Source organism: Silurus aristotelis, assembly GCF_946808225.1.
Source record: "Silurus aristotelis genome assembly, chromosome: 2".
NCBI lineage: Eukaryota > Metazoa > Chordata > Actinopteri > Siluriformes > Siluridae > Silurus > Silurus aristotelis.
In genome coordinates this window covers 30727379-30740322 of record NC_139575.1, presented here as the reverse complement: position 1 = coordinate 30740322, position 12944 = coordinate 30727379, and the positions used below count along the sequence as shown (strand labels likewise).

Below are 12944 nucleotides of genomic sequence, written 5' to 3'. Positions count from 1 at the left end.
CATACCAGCAACTTATCCAATAGCTATTAAATGTATTGTTTTTGCTTGACTAAATGCTTGACTGGGGGAGATCCAGAAAACAGCAGACATTAAGTTACTACTACTATGTCACTCAGCCACCTGCAAAAAATAAAGTCAGACTGGGAAAGTAAAGTGCCATAGCTTAAATCTTACCATGATTGCTTTTTATATAGTGACATAACTTAAATCACCATAAGGATTTAAAGCTAACCACAATTATCCCACAACTACCTATGTGAAGGATGCCAAATTAGTTAAGAGTTTAGGAGTGCATGTCAGAGGTTTACATCGTTCTACTGAAGCAGGAACGTGGATGATGCACTGCAGAATGAGTGAAGTTGAAGCTGGATTTTTGGGCATGCTTTCTTAAAGCTCTTATTCATGACTCAGGCTTGATTGGGTAAAAGATAAAATTGGTCGACATTTGCACAGATAAAGCTGCTATAAATGTTGCATTGTGCGCTGCCATTGTTACAAAACTAAGTCAAATTACTGAGTGGGAATTTTCTTTCTTTTCTTTCTTGTTTTCTGCACACACCTGCACAAAATCAGCCAACTCTATAGTGTCATACTGATATGAACTCAACAATACTGATCACCCTTGAGATGAATTGAAATGCAGCCCAGACCTCTGCATTCACAAGCACGCTTTAGTGTAAAAAGAGGGTAATATTCCAGCAGATGTGGAATTGCATTTTCACAAACATTGTTTATATAGTGTATGTCTACTACACTACCTTTGAGCTGTGTAGTATTTGAGAGGGAATTCTGAAATCTTGATATAAAATATTTTTTACAAAATCTACCTGTACATCCCATACTCAACTCTCAGCTCGGATGCACGTTTACTTGAGAGAAGTGACTTGCACCTCTGAATATATCCCTCTTTTGCTAAATTTGCTGCAATGGACTAGATTTCTTGTTATCATGTACTGAACTGTTTCATTTATAGAGCCTAACAGCTCTACTGATCTGTGCCATTTTGTGCATTTATATAAAAGCTTTTAAACATGACAGCTTTAGAAGTGTAGTTCTGTGAAATGTAGGGCTGCAACAACTAATCGTTAAAATTGATAATTTGTTCAAGAACAACAAGCAGCCACCATAAGCTTTAAAATGGCAAAATGAAAAACGGTTAAACTCAATATGTGGATTTTGCATTTTTTTAAGTACACATTTATACATTAAATCAAGGTTCATACAGATTTTTACCAATAAAATTCCATGACTTTGTGGTAAATTTTCATGGCCTAATGTTTTAGGAAATGTCTATGAATACATTTTAAATAAGAAGAAAAATCAATGTTCAAATTGACTTACGCATTGGCGTGTTACAACCAGTTGCAGTCATAAAATCTTTGTAAGAGGGGCAGGACAATCATGGAACAACTAATACAAGCTAGAAAGTCGTGTTCAACTTCCCATCATCATTCTGCACTTGCTTCTGGAGTATTTCAAATACTTTCCAATTCATGCTTAATTTCTTGATTCCAAACTTTAAAAGCAAGTTTTTATTTTTTACCAGCAATGTTTTAAGCTGATGAATGGCCCATAAACCATTCTAAGCCAATTCATGTAGGTCTTCACCTCTGACCCCTCCCATAGCCTGACATACATGTCTAACTGTTTAGACTGTAAATAGTGATTCAATCTTTTATCAGGTAACAAAACAGACTCTTTGCTTCGATACGGCTCCCAAAGACAATTTATTAAGATAAGGAGCCAGTCCAAAAGTACATAAATATGAGCATTTGCATGCATTGTATGAAATGCTATCTTGCTGTCTGGGAACATTATATAAAAAAGCTGGCTTGTGTCTTCACAAGAATAGTGCGAATTAGCCACCTTTAGCACCCACAGTACCTCTGCAGTTAGGGCTTCGTTTCTGTATAAGGCACTCGAAATGGTCCCTTGTTTTATAGCTGATGAAAGGGAAGCACTGTAGCTGGGAGCGGGTGTTACATCAGTCACACGGGTGAAAAAGCCGGTGATTAGGTTAAGAGCTGTCGGGCACGCAGCTGCAGCAGACTGGTTAGCATGGCTATGTAGCACTGCCTCTCCCATGTCTCCAATGTCAAACGCTTTACGGCACAGTGTACATTTTGCACATACCTGGTCTTGATTTTTCTGAAGTCACCCCTTATAGTTTTCATCATGAAGCCAAACATTATAAAATCGCCCCATTCAGAAAATGCTATGTGAGGTAAAACAAATTTCTATGACTTTCCAGTTTTTTCATGACCATATAAACCCTGAATTAGGTTTTTATATAGTTATAATAAGCAAAACAGCTCATTAACTTTTTTTTTATCTGATTAATCAAATGTGAGCTCTGGAAACAACTCATTGTTTCTATTATAGAAAAGAATATACAGTATATTTCAACAAATATTTTCACAACAATGTGAGATTACACAACAATGCTTTTAATTTTCATGTTTGCAGTGACATGGATTGTGATATGAACAACAAAACACAAAGCTTGTGCTAGTGCTACACAATAAAAAAAAATTTAAAAAAAAGTTTCTTACCCTTTCTCTTCTTGTCAAAAGGGTGGGTGTAGTGAATGCTCGACATGCGTATATAAGCTAAGCCAACATCAGTGAGTAATGTATGAAGACTTAAAAAATAATGTTTAATAACAATTTTATGGCTATTATATAATTTTAACTGCAAAATTTAAGTGGAAAAATAACACAATATCTGCTGTAAAAATTATGTAGGCTGTCCTACATTCTCTACATTGCATGTCTCAATCCCTTCTTGAAAGAATAAGACGCATATCCTACCGGAATAAAATTTTTTATTCATTAATTTCATTCAGGATTGAGAAGTTTCAGTTTGATTATATCGTTCACTAAATAGTTACTTCGGCTGTACCACATGTCCCAATTCAAACCAAATCAGTACTGGTCTCAGTCAGACTCCACACCAAGCCTTGCTCAGTATGAGGCATGTTATTTTAATAGCTCCAGACACTGACATCTTCCTACACAGCCACTAAGTATTGGTTTACACAGACGGGACAATATAAATACACCAGAACACAGATTTGTTCGTGACTGAAACACCACTAAATCATTTACACTTTTCATTACACTAGCTTCAGAAAACAATGAGAAATGGAAGTTCAGTCATTAAGATGTTGCGCTTCAAATCAGAAGGCTGTGAGTACAAATTGAACAAGAGCCACTGTTGGGCCCTTGAGCAAGACCCTTAATTCTTAACTGCTCAGTTGACTAAATGAGATAAGTTAAATTCACATTTAGAGCGGCAACAACCAATCGCTAAAATCAATAAAAATCGATAAAAATGTGTTGTCAACGAATGCCGTTATCGATTTGTGGGGCTGCTGAAGTTTCGGTTTAGCGTAAGATAACACAGCCGAAAATGGCGGACAGTACAGGGTCAACTGGCAGCAGGAAAAAGTGTGCATCCCAAGTGATACAAGACATGGAAGCATTAAACGCAAGGCAATAGAAACAATCTTTTTTAAACGCAACAAAGAAAACTGTACCTGCAAGTTATGCAAAGCAGGATGAAGTCACGGATGAAGGTGAAACAACAGCACATTAAGTAAAAACTAATAATCCTCATTATGTAAAAATTTAATAGTTTAATGAAGCGCTATTGTGTAAACTGTTTGTTTACTATCTTTGGGACAATCTTACTGGATCTGTTCGGTCATGACTCGCGAACATCAGTTTGAGCAAACAGCTCGCTTGCGACATAGTGATGGATTCAATTAAACGAGTGAGAACAAACACTAAATCTAAAAGCAGCAAATAACAGCAGCAGTAAACAATTTCATTTTAGTCACTGTTGTGGTTTTCAGCAAATGATTCTGCATTTGTACACCAATGCAAATTTTTTCCTTTTTTTTAATCAAGCCTGGTTCTCTGATTTACTGCGGCTTTACTACGTTCAAATGCTTGTTTTTAAGGTTTGTATATTTAATTTATGCATATATTTATTATACAGAATTTTATTAATTATATATTCTAGCTTATATCTTCACAAATTCATAAAATATGTGTATTTTTGGAACAAAGATTGTCAAAACAATTGTATGTATTAAACGTATTATATTTTATATAGTTTTTTTTAAGCATGGTTGTCAACTTGTCATCTGCAAAATACAATACAAATGTGGATTTACACAAAATGATTTACATTGCATACTCAAACGCTGGTTTTTTATTATTTTTTTACAGAAAGAAACAACACAGCATGAGTGAATTTGTTCAAAGGAGAAATCCCCCATGCCCTCCTCAACAAGCTTTAAAATGTCTAAATTAAAGATAGTTAAACTCAACATGTGGCTTTTTAAGTACATGTTTATACATAAATACCCTGAATTAGGTTTTTTTTGTATCAGATTAATCAAATAATGTTAATCAAAAATGTGTGGGTTCAAGCAAAAGGTGCAAAATTTTGAGCTGCTTAACACATATAGATGTAAATATCAGGAAATTCTGATCTATAGTTATGTCCTTCTTAAACAAAAATGTCGTTCACACTCAGCAAAAACAAAAGAATTTAGTTTCTTCTTCTTGGACTTCTTGTTTCAATATGTTTGGAAAGGATTGTAGATCACTACTAACAACAGAGAATATTTAGCCTTTTCTGTGTCTGAAGTCTCGAACCAGCACACTGGTTTTGCATTTTAATATGTTGGGGGATAAAAACTATTTTATTTTCCAGAAAGACTAACAGAACTCCTTACTCCTTACCTGTTAGTGGGATTTCTGGGCGTGGTGACTTCCACACAGTCTGTCTATTTGTGGTGATATAGTGGTACATAGTGACAGCCTTATATCATTCTCTGGTTCTAGCCTTGCCCTGTACTTGTTCTTTAGACATGCCAGTGTGGAAAAACCGCTCTCACAAAAGGTATGTAGTTGAAATATTCTGGAAATGTTTGGAAAAATAAATTATGGAAAAAAAGTGATTTTAATAGTGAAATTATGTAGGCTGTCCACATTAAAGTCATACATGCACTGCCGCCGTGGACCAACAGGGGACCGCGGACCACCGGTTGAAAACCCCTGGTTTATAGGACTGTGGTGAGACCTGCAATGTTGTATGTATAGAGACAGTGGCATTGAGTAAAAGACAGGAGGTGGAACTGGAAACTGAAAACACAATCATAGACCTACACCAAAGTACAATAAACTTTATGCTGCAATAAACTAGAGGTCATAATGCATATTTACTGGCCAATAAAAAAAGGAAGAAACAAAGAAAACTCCCCTTTAACTCATAACACCTTACAAACTCAGAATGGCCTCCTCAACTCCAAGTTAATGTAACCTCATCAGGTGAGGCTGTATACAGACATACAGACAAGTATTTGATTTAGCTCAATCAACATGCATATATCCACTTGTTAAATCTAACACTAAATACACAGATCGCTTGGGGACAATACACATCACTCATCGCAGTTAGCAGACTGGCTTTTTACTAACAAAATCGCTCCATGTTTTTCTTCACAATGTAACCCAACCACCCTAAGGTCGATGATGCAGCATTAACCCTTTACTCTCGAACACTCGCATACACAAAGGTTTTTAATGTCAAACATAATACAATGTTGACATTATAACATAATAATTGAAAGGAATAGAAGCATAATCAACAATAAAGATCACTGGATATCGTAGAAGTGTTGCATACAGGAAGTAATATTGTTATTCGCCTCTCTTCTGTTTGTTTTTTTTTTTTTTTTTTTTAATGAGAAAATGGCTCTCATTATGGTCCACTGGATTTCCAGAGCCTTAAAGATGGCTGTGTAGCCTGTCCAGAATGATCTATTTCAAATAACTTTTTCTCATAACTTCCAGATTTTTTTTTTTTGCTTATGGCATAGTGTGGTTCTAATCGAGATCTCTTAGGCTACTTCACATTCCTTAACGTTTCTATTTAAGTCATGATTAAATGGCCTGGGTGTGTCGAGTCTCTCAGTGAAACCAATTATCAATTCCACTTGGCTGATTGGTTGGTAACTAGCGGGGCAACAAAGGCAGTTTTTTTTTTTCCAGATACACTTAGGAAGCCCCAAAACTGTCATAATTTCTAAACTCGTCTGTCATTAAAAGTTAATTTTGAATGTAGATCTGAGTGGCCCAAACATCTAACTGTCTTTTGTTCTTGCTTTGCGATTCACCTCTTTTATGGACTGCATCACTTTTGTGCCACTATATAGAGTTAGTACTACAGAAAGACAAAACTATGGCTGTGATGGTATTTATGCTCCCATGTACCAAAGTCCATCATTACAGACTATAATAAATGGCCTCAATGCCCTCGCAAATAAAAACATCCACTGCACCTGGCTATTTCTTGTGCTCGTGTATCGGAGTGGAAAAGCAGTGAAGTGAAAGCACTCATTAATTATGTCTGACCTTTGGGCACCTTCTTTCACACAGACATTGGCCATGACTTTGAATTGTAAAAGCTGTACAATTTTGGTAGGGTTAGCAGTTAAGTAAGCCACAATTCTTTTTCAATATCTGCAAATAGCTTTAGTTGGTCAGATTTAAAAGATGGCACTGCATCACAAATATCGCTTTATCGGTTTCTAATATTCCTTTTTGAGATGCTATTGCAGTTTAACCAATACCAACCTGTTAAGCAGTTACTGTTCATGACAACTCCCACTATGAGCTCCAAAGAGAAGAAGTCGATGCATGTGAACAAGGCAATCATTATGCTCAGAAAACAAAACATACCCATCAAAGACAGCAGACATTTTACAGGTCAAATTAACAGTTTGGTACATTCTTGAAATGAAGTAAATCACAACTCAGCACATATCAAAATGCCTGGAAGAATAAAGAGGACTACTATGAAATGATTTTATTTGTAAGGAAAACCTAATCAAGAAATCAAGAACACTATTGATTCATTGCCAACAATTAAGAGAGCCTTTATGAATGTAAAGCAGGTGTACAGAAGGTTTATCAAAAGATGAACATGGACATTCTATGGACAAATGAACCTAAGACAATCTGTTAGAATAGAAAGAGAAAAGAATGGAGGAGGAAATGAAAGGCTCATGTACCAAAGCATACCAGGTCATCTGTAAAACAATGATGCAGTGTTATGTGGTATGGGAACATATTGCTGCTAATAGAACAGGGTCACTGTTGTTTATTAATTATGTATCTGCTGAAGTGCATTGAGTTTCACTTATTACTCAAAACTGGTAGCACGGCGATGCACAATTCAGAGAAATAATGACATAAAACGTCATATAAAAGCAACTCAAGAGCTTCTTAGGGCAAAAACTTTTTATCCCTGAGTCAGTCACCTGACTGCAATGACATTGAACAGGCTTTTCAGTTACTAAAGGCAAAAAACTAAACAGGAACTAACAATAAAAATACATATGTTGAAAAGTAATTTTAAACTATAGCCATTAATTAAAGAATATAAAAACGAAATGAAGACTGTGTGCCAAAACTAAAACATAAATTGGGACAAATAAAATTCAATTCAAAGAAAGAATGACATTGTACATACATTTTGGTTAATCTAACAATTTTTGATAAACTATATATTTAATTTCAATGAGACAGATCAAGCCACTATTGAAGTCACTAAAAAGGGCCAAAGGGAAGGACAGAGTGGCTAACAGACATATCGACTCAAATGTGGGCAAATGTTTTGAGGCGCATGGCAGAAAAGAATCCTAAATTTACACTACAGCATTATAGTGAGCATTGACCTAAGAGCAGGGTTTGTTATAGAATTTCAAATTGTATCATCATATTACCATGCATATGCATGATAGTAAAAATTTTAAGACAGATAAAAATCACTGAGCAGGAATACAACTCATGAAATGAAATGCACTATGACTGTGCAAAAACTTCAGACAAAGCCATGTAGCATAAATCATCTAATTGTATGTGGTAGTTCCAGAAATCAAAAGCACCTGTGCTACACCTATGTGCCTTCTGAAAGTGACAGTGCAGCATTTAATGAGGTTGTGGCACTGAATCCTTATACAGGTCATAAAAAATAAAATAATTAAATGCATAAACCATGAATATAAACATATGAGTAAATATATAACGAAAATAATTAATGCACAAGGGAAATTTAATGGCAAAGGAGTAGGCAAGCTCACAGCAGTTCACTCCACGTAAACTCATGTAAATCCCCTACATAACAAATGGAAACCCTCCACTGTGAGGGTACAGGAAAATAGAGGAAATTGGTGAGACACCACAGGGTCATACTGAGAATACAAGGTGTCCTCTGACATGGGGAGGAAAAAAAGCTTATTCAGTCATATAATAGGATGTCCAGTAATCAGCTACTGAGAGAATGTAAAATGGGAGCAGCCAAAATGTTTTAGTCATTGAGAATTGCAGCTAATTTGGCTATTGCAAGATTTAAATGGAAATGCTTCTACAATGTTATCTGTAATAAAGAGATTGGGCCTTGAAAGTAATTATAGGATAATATGATACCAATAATGTCAATCATATGTCATATTATAATAGGTCATAATCATAATAATAGTCATAATTTACACAATAAAAAGGGAAGGCAAGTTTTAATAGAAAAAGCGGACTAATTGAACTCTGTTTGGCTGTGAAATAGCCAAAACAACAAAAGACACAATCAGGAGCGAAAAGAGGGGCCAACATAGAAGGCAGGCAGGGAACACTAAGAGAGCCCTTCCTTCTTTTCCATTTGCATTCCTTTAATCACATCTCTGTCTAAAATGTAATTCACAAACGGTTTATATGTAATCAGTTGCATAGTTAAGCTTTGGGGCTCATGATAAATGGCTAATTCATATATTTGCTATTTGCAAGGAACAACAATGACAACACAATTCTGAGCTTCTGCCTCTCATTCTATCCTAATTACTGGCAGTGACTTACAGGGATCATGTTATTACTGTCGGTACCTCACAGGGATCATGTTATGACTGTAGTGTCAGTAGCTCACAGGGATCATGTTATGACTGTAGTGTCAGTAGTTCACAGAGATCATGTTATGACTGTAGTGTCAGTAGCTTACAGAGAACATGTTATGACTGTAGTGTCTGTAGCTCACAGAGATCATGTTATGACTGTAGTGTCAGTATTTCACAGAGATCATGTTATGACTGTAGTGTCAATATTTCACAGAGATCATGTAATGACTGTAGTGTCAGTAGTTCACAGAGATCATGTTATGACTGTAATGTCAGTAGTTCAGAGAGATCATGTTATGACTGTAGTGTCAGTAGTTCAGAGATCATGTTATGACTGTAGTGGCAGTAGCTCACAGAGATCATGTTATGACTGTACTCTCGGTATCTCACTATGTTATGACTGTAGTGTCAGTAGCTCACAGATCATGTTATGACTGTAGTGTCAGTAGCTCACAGAAATCATGTTATGACTGTAGTGTCAGTAGCTCACAGAGATCATGTTATGACTGTAGTGGCATGTTATGACTAGTGTCAGTAACTCACAGAGATCATGTTATGACTGTTGTGTCTGTAGCTCACAGAGATCATGTTATGACTGTTGTGTCTGTAGCTCACAGAGATCATGTTATGACTAGTGTCAGTATTTTACAGAGATCATGTTATGACTGTAGTGTCAGTAGCTCACAGATCATGTTATGACTGTAGTGTCAGTAACTCACAGAGATCATGTTATGACTGTTGTGTCTGTAGCTCACAGAGATCATGTTATGACTGTTGTGTCTGTAGCTCACAGAGATCATGTTATGACTAGTGTCAGTATTTTACAGAGATCATGTTATGACTGTTGTGTCAGTAGCTCACAGAGATCATGTTATGACTGTTGTGTCAGTAGCTCACAGAGATCATGTTATGACTGTAGTGTCAGTAGCTCACAGAGATCATGTTATGACTGTAGTGTCAGTATTTCACAGAGATCATGTTATGACTGTAGTGTCAGTAGTTCACAGAGATCATGTTATGACTGTAGTGGGAGTAGTTCAGAGATCATGTTATGACTGTAGTGTCAGTAGTTCAGAGATCATGTTATGACTGTAGTGTCAGTAGTTCACAGAGATCATGTTATGACTGTAGTGGCAGTAGTTCAGAGATCATGTTATGACTGTAGTGGCAGTAGTTCAGAGATCATGTTATGACTGTAGTGTCAGTAGTTCACAGAGATCATGTTATGACTGTAGTCGGAGTAGTTCAGAGATCATGTTATGACTGTAGTGTCAGTAGTTCAGAGATCATGTTATGACTGTAGTGGCAGTAGTTCAGAGATCATGTTATGACTGTAGTGGCAGTATTTCACAGAGATCATCATGCTGAGAGTCAGGGATTTTGACAGTCTAGCCCACAGCTTTCCCAACGAGCGACACCTCCACCCCGTTCACAGCGGATACTGATGTTTTTGTGTTGTGTACAGAAGAAACGCAAAAACATTTGTTTATATACACTAATGCGCCATTAATTTAACTTTCACAAGACGCTGCAGGTTTAAAATCCTCAGTATCCTAGCTACTAGTGAAAATCTGGCCCGGAAACTTAACCTCCATATCTTAACTTACTGAACAGCTTCGTTCAGTCCCTAAACTTCTCAAATTCAACTTAACCAGTTAGACAGAAATAATACACACCACACTGGTATCTTGCTAACACGCCTTTGTCGATCTGTCACAAACCTAACGTTGTTGGGAATATACATTGGAGGCCTGTTTAGACAGTTGTGAAGTATTTCGGCCTAGTTAGCTGCCTTGCTAACAGGCAAGTGGTTACACCTTATTAATGGCGCTGCCCTCGCTCGCCGGCCACAACAATGTCAGCTACCCTGATCTAGTTAGCGTGTTTGTATTAGTGTCGTCCTCAAATCTGCCATGTCAGTCCTTTCACGTCTTGCAACCGACTTTAAACTAACAGTGACATCTCTTCCAGGAGGCATCGCACTATTCCGTATTATCCAGAAGGTTGGTCTGCAAAAGGTGTCAGCCATTTTGCTTGAAACACTAATGCACACAGCCGGACCGGCTTCTTCTCCCTTTACCTGCTGTTTATCCTCCCAGGATCTGAGGCAAACTGATCGGCCGAGTTATGATGCTGACATGTTCACCTGTCTGCTGTGTGGCCTGCATGTCCCATGCGCACTAACTCTAAACTCAATACGCTTCAGTCTCGTCCATTAGCCAGAATACAGAATAGCGAGCGTCTGTACTGTGTAATATGTGCACCACTTGCTTGCTAGCTGCATGTAAATATCACTTACCCAGCAATGACATACGACTTCCTTATGGCCCTTAATCCGATTGCTTTCTCTTTTTTGATAGAAAACACAATCCAATGCATCAGTAACGTATCCCTTAATGCCACTTGCCGGGCATGCATCAGGGGCTTGAGGTGCTCTTGCTTCCTTCTTTCTTAGTGATTTTCATGCGTCACCAGCAGCCCCGTGAACACCACTCACCACCAGTCGAGCTCCGAGCGAAACAATTCAGTCCCAGAGAGTCCGTCACTAGCAATAGACCGAAATATGGCGGCTGCAACGAGCAAACACTGAACTATTAAACCATTGTTTACAGCCTACACATGGTTCAGATGCATTCACTGTGTGAAGCCATGTGTCTGTGCGGTCCACACCACAGGACCAGTCTCCCCCGGTCCTTATTATTACACCGAACCCCCTACACTCTATTCAGAGTGCCTTCATAACGCACCGACGTGCAAAGAATACAGTTCACGCGACTTGTAATACTTTCTCTTCATGCTTTATATCAAAGCCAATGAAGGCGTTGTTTGTTTGTTTATTTGTTTGTGGTACGGACCAAAGCGCCGGTGTCGAAAGAGTTTATCCTGAAATCAGACTGAGACTCGTGAATCGACCTCAGCTGATTCCATACAGTGAAAACCAATCGGCTCAAATAGCAATATAAGGAGAATTAAAGAGTATCACTGAAAGTGAAGTGACTTTCTCGGATTTCTTGAAAGGAACTAATCCGATTAATCGGCCAGTGCTCGGATAATTCGATTCGATAGTCTGCCATACATTCATCAGAATCAGAAAAAGCTTTAGTGCCAAGTATGTTTGCATTTACAATGAATTTGTTTTGGTGAAAGAAACTTGCACAAATAGCAAAAATAAATAAATAAAAAAAGAATAAAGCATAAACGTTATTGCACTTAAAAAAAAAAAGAAAATAGAGTATTATTGCACAAAAAAGTACAGATTTGGATTAATAAAAGTGGTATTGCATGTATGTTTTATTTTATTGCACAATGGGGGTTTAAGTGTTCATGAGGTTGATTGCCTGGGGGAAGAAACCTTTCCTGTGCCTGGCTGTCTTGGTGCTTGGTGCGCTGTAGTGTCGTCCAACTTGAAGAGTGGGCAGGGGAGCATCAATAATCCTTTCAGCCGTTCAAACCGTCCTCTGTAGTCTTCTGATATCTGGTTGTGTAGCTGAGCCAAACCAGGCAGTTATTGAAGTGCACAGGACAGGCTCGATGATGGCTGAGTAGGTTTGAGAAGCTCCTGTGGCAGGTTGAACTTCCTCAGTTGGTAAAGGAAGTACATCCTCTGTTGGGCCTTTTTAACAATAGAGGTGATGTGATTGTCCCACTTCAGGCCATGGGAGATGGTGGTTGCCAGGAACCTAAATAGCTCCACCGCTGCCACAGTGCTGTTCATGATGGTGAGTGGGGGGAGTGCAGGGGGGTTTCCACAATTTCACAAACATCTCCACTGTTTTGAGCTTATTAAGTTCTAGGTTGTTATGACTGCACCAGACAGCCAGCTGCTGAACCTCGCTTCTAAATGCAGATTCATCAACGTCGTTAATTATGCCGATGACTGTAGTGTTGTCTGCAAACTTTAGGAGCTTGACAGAGGGGTCTGTAGAGATGCAGTTGTTGGTGTACAGGAAGAAGAGCAGTGGGGAGAGAACACAACCCTGGGGAC

General features: G+C 37.8%; 1 protein-coding gene across 3 annotated transcripts in view; it reads right to left on the bottom strand.

The window, feature by feature from the left end:
• The window catches only part of LOC310720610 (ubiquitin carboxyl-terminal hydrolase 9X-like), a 44105-nt gene extending 32255 nt beyond the window's left edge, over positions 1 to 11850 (bottom strand). For all 3 annotated transcript variants that reach the window (XM_083531365.1, XM_083531367.1, XM_083531366.1), the window contains exon 1: positions 11259 to 11850. The gene's annotated coding sequence lies outside the window, so the exon portion shown is untranslated. The remainder of the gene's footprint in view (positions 1 to 11258) is intronic.
• Positions 11851 to 12944: the final 1094 nt, after the last annotated feature.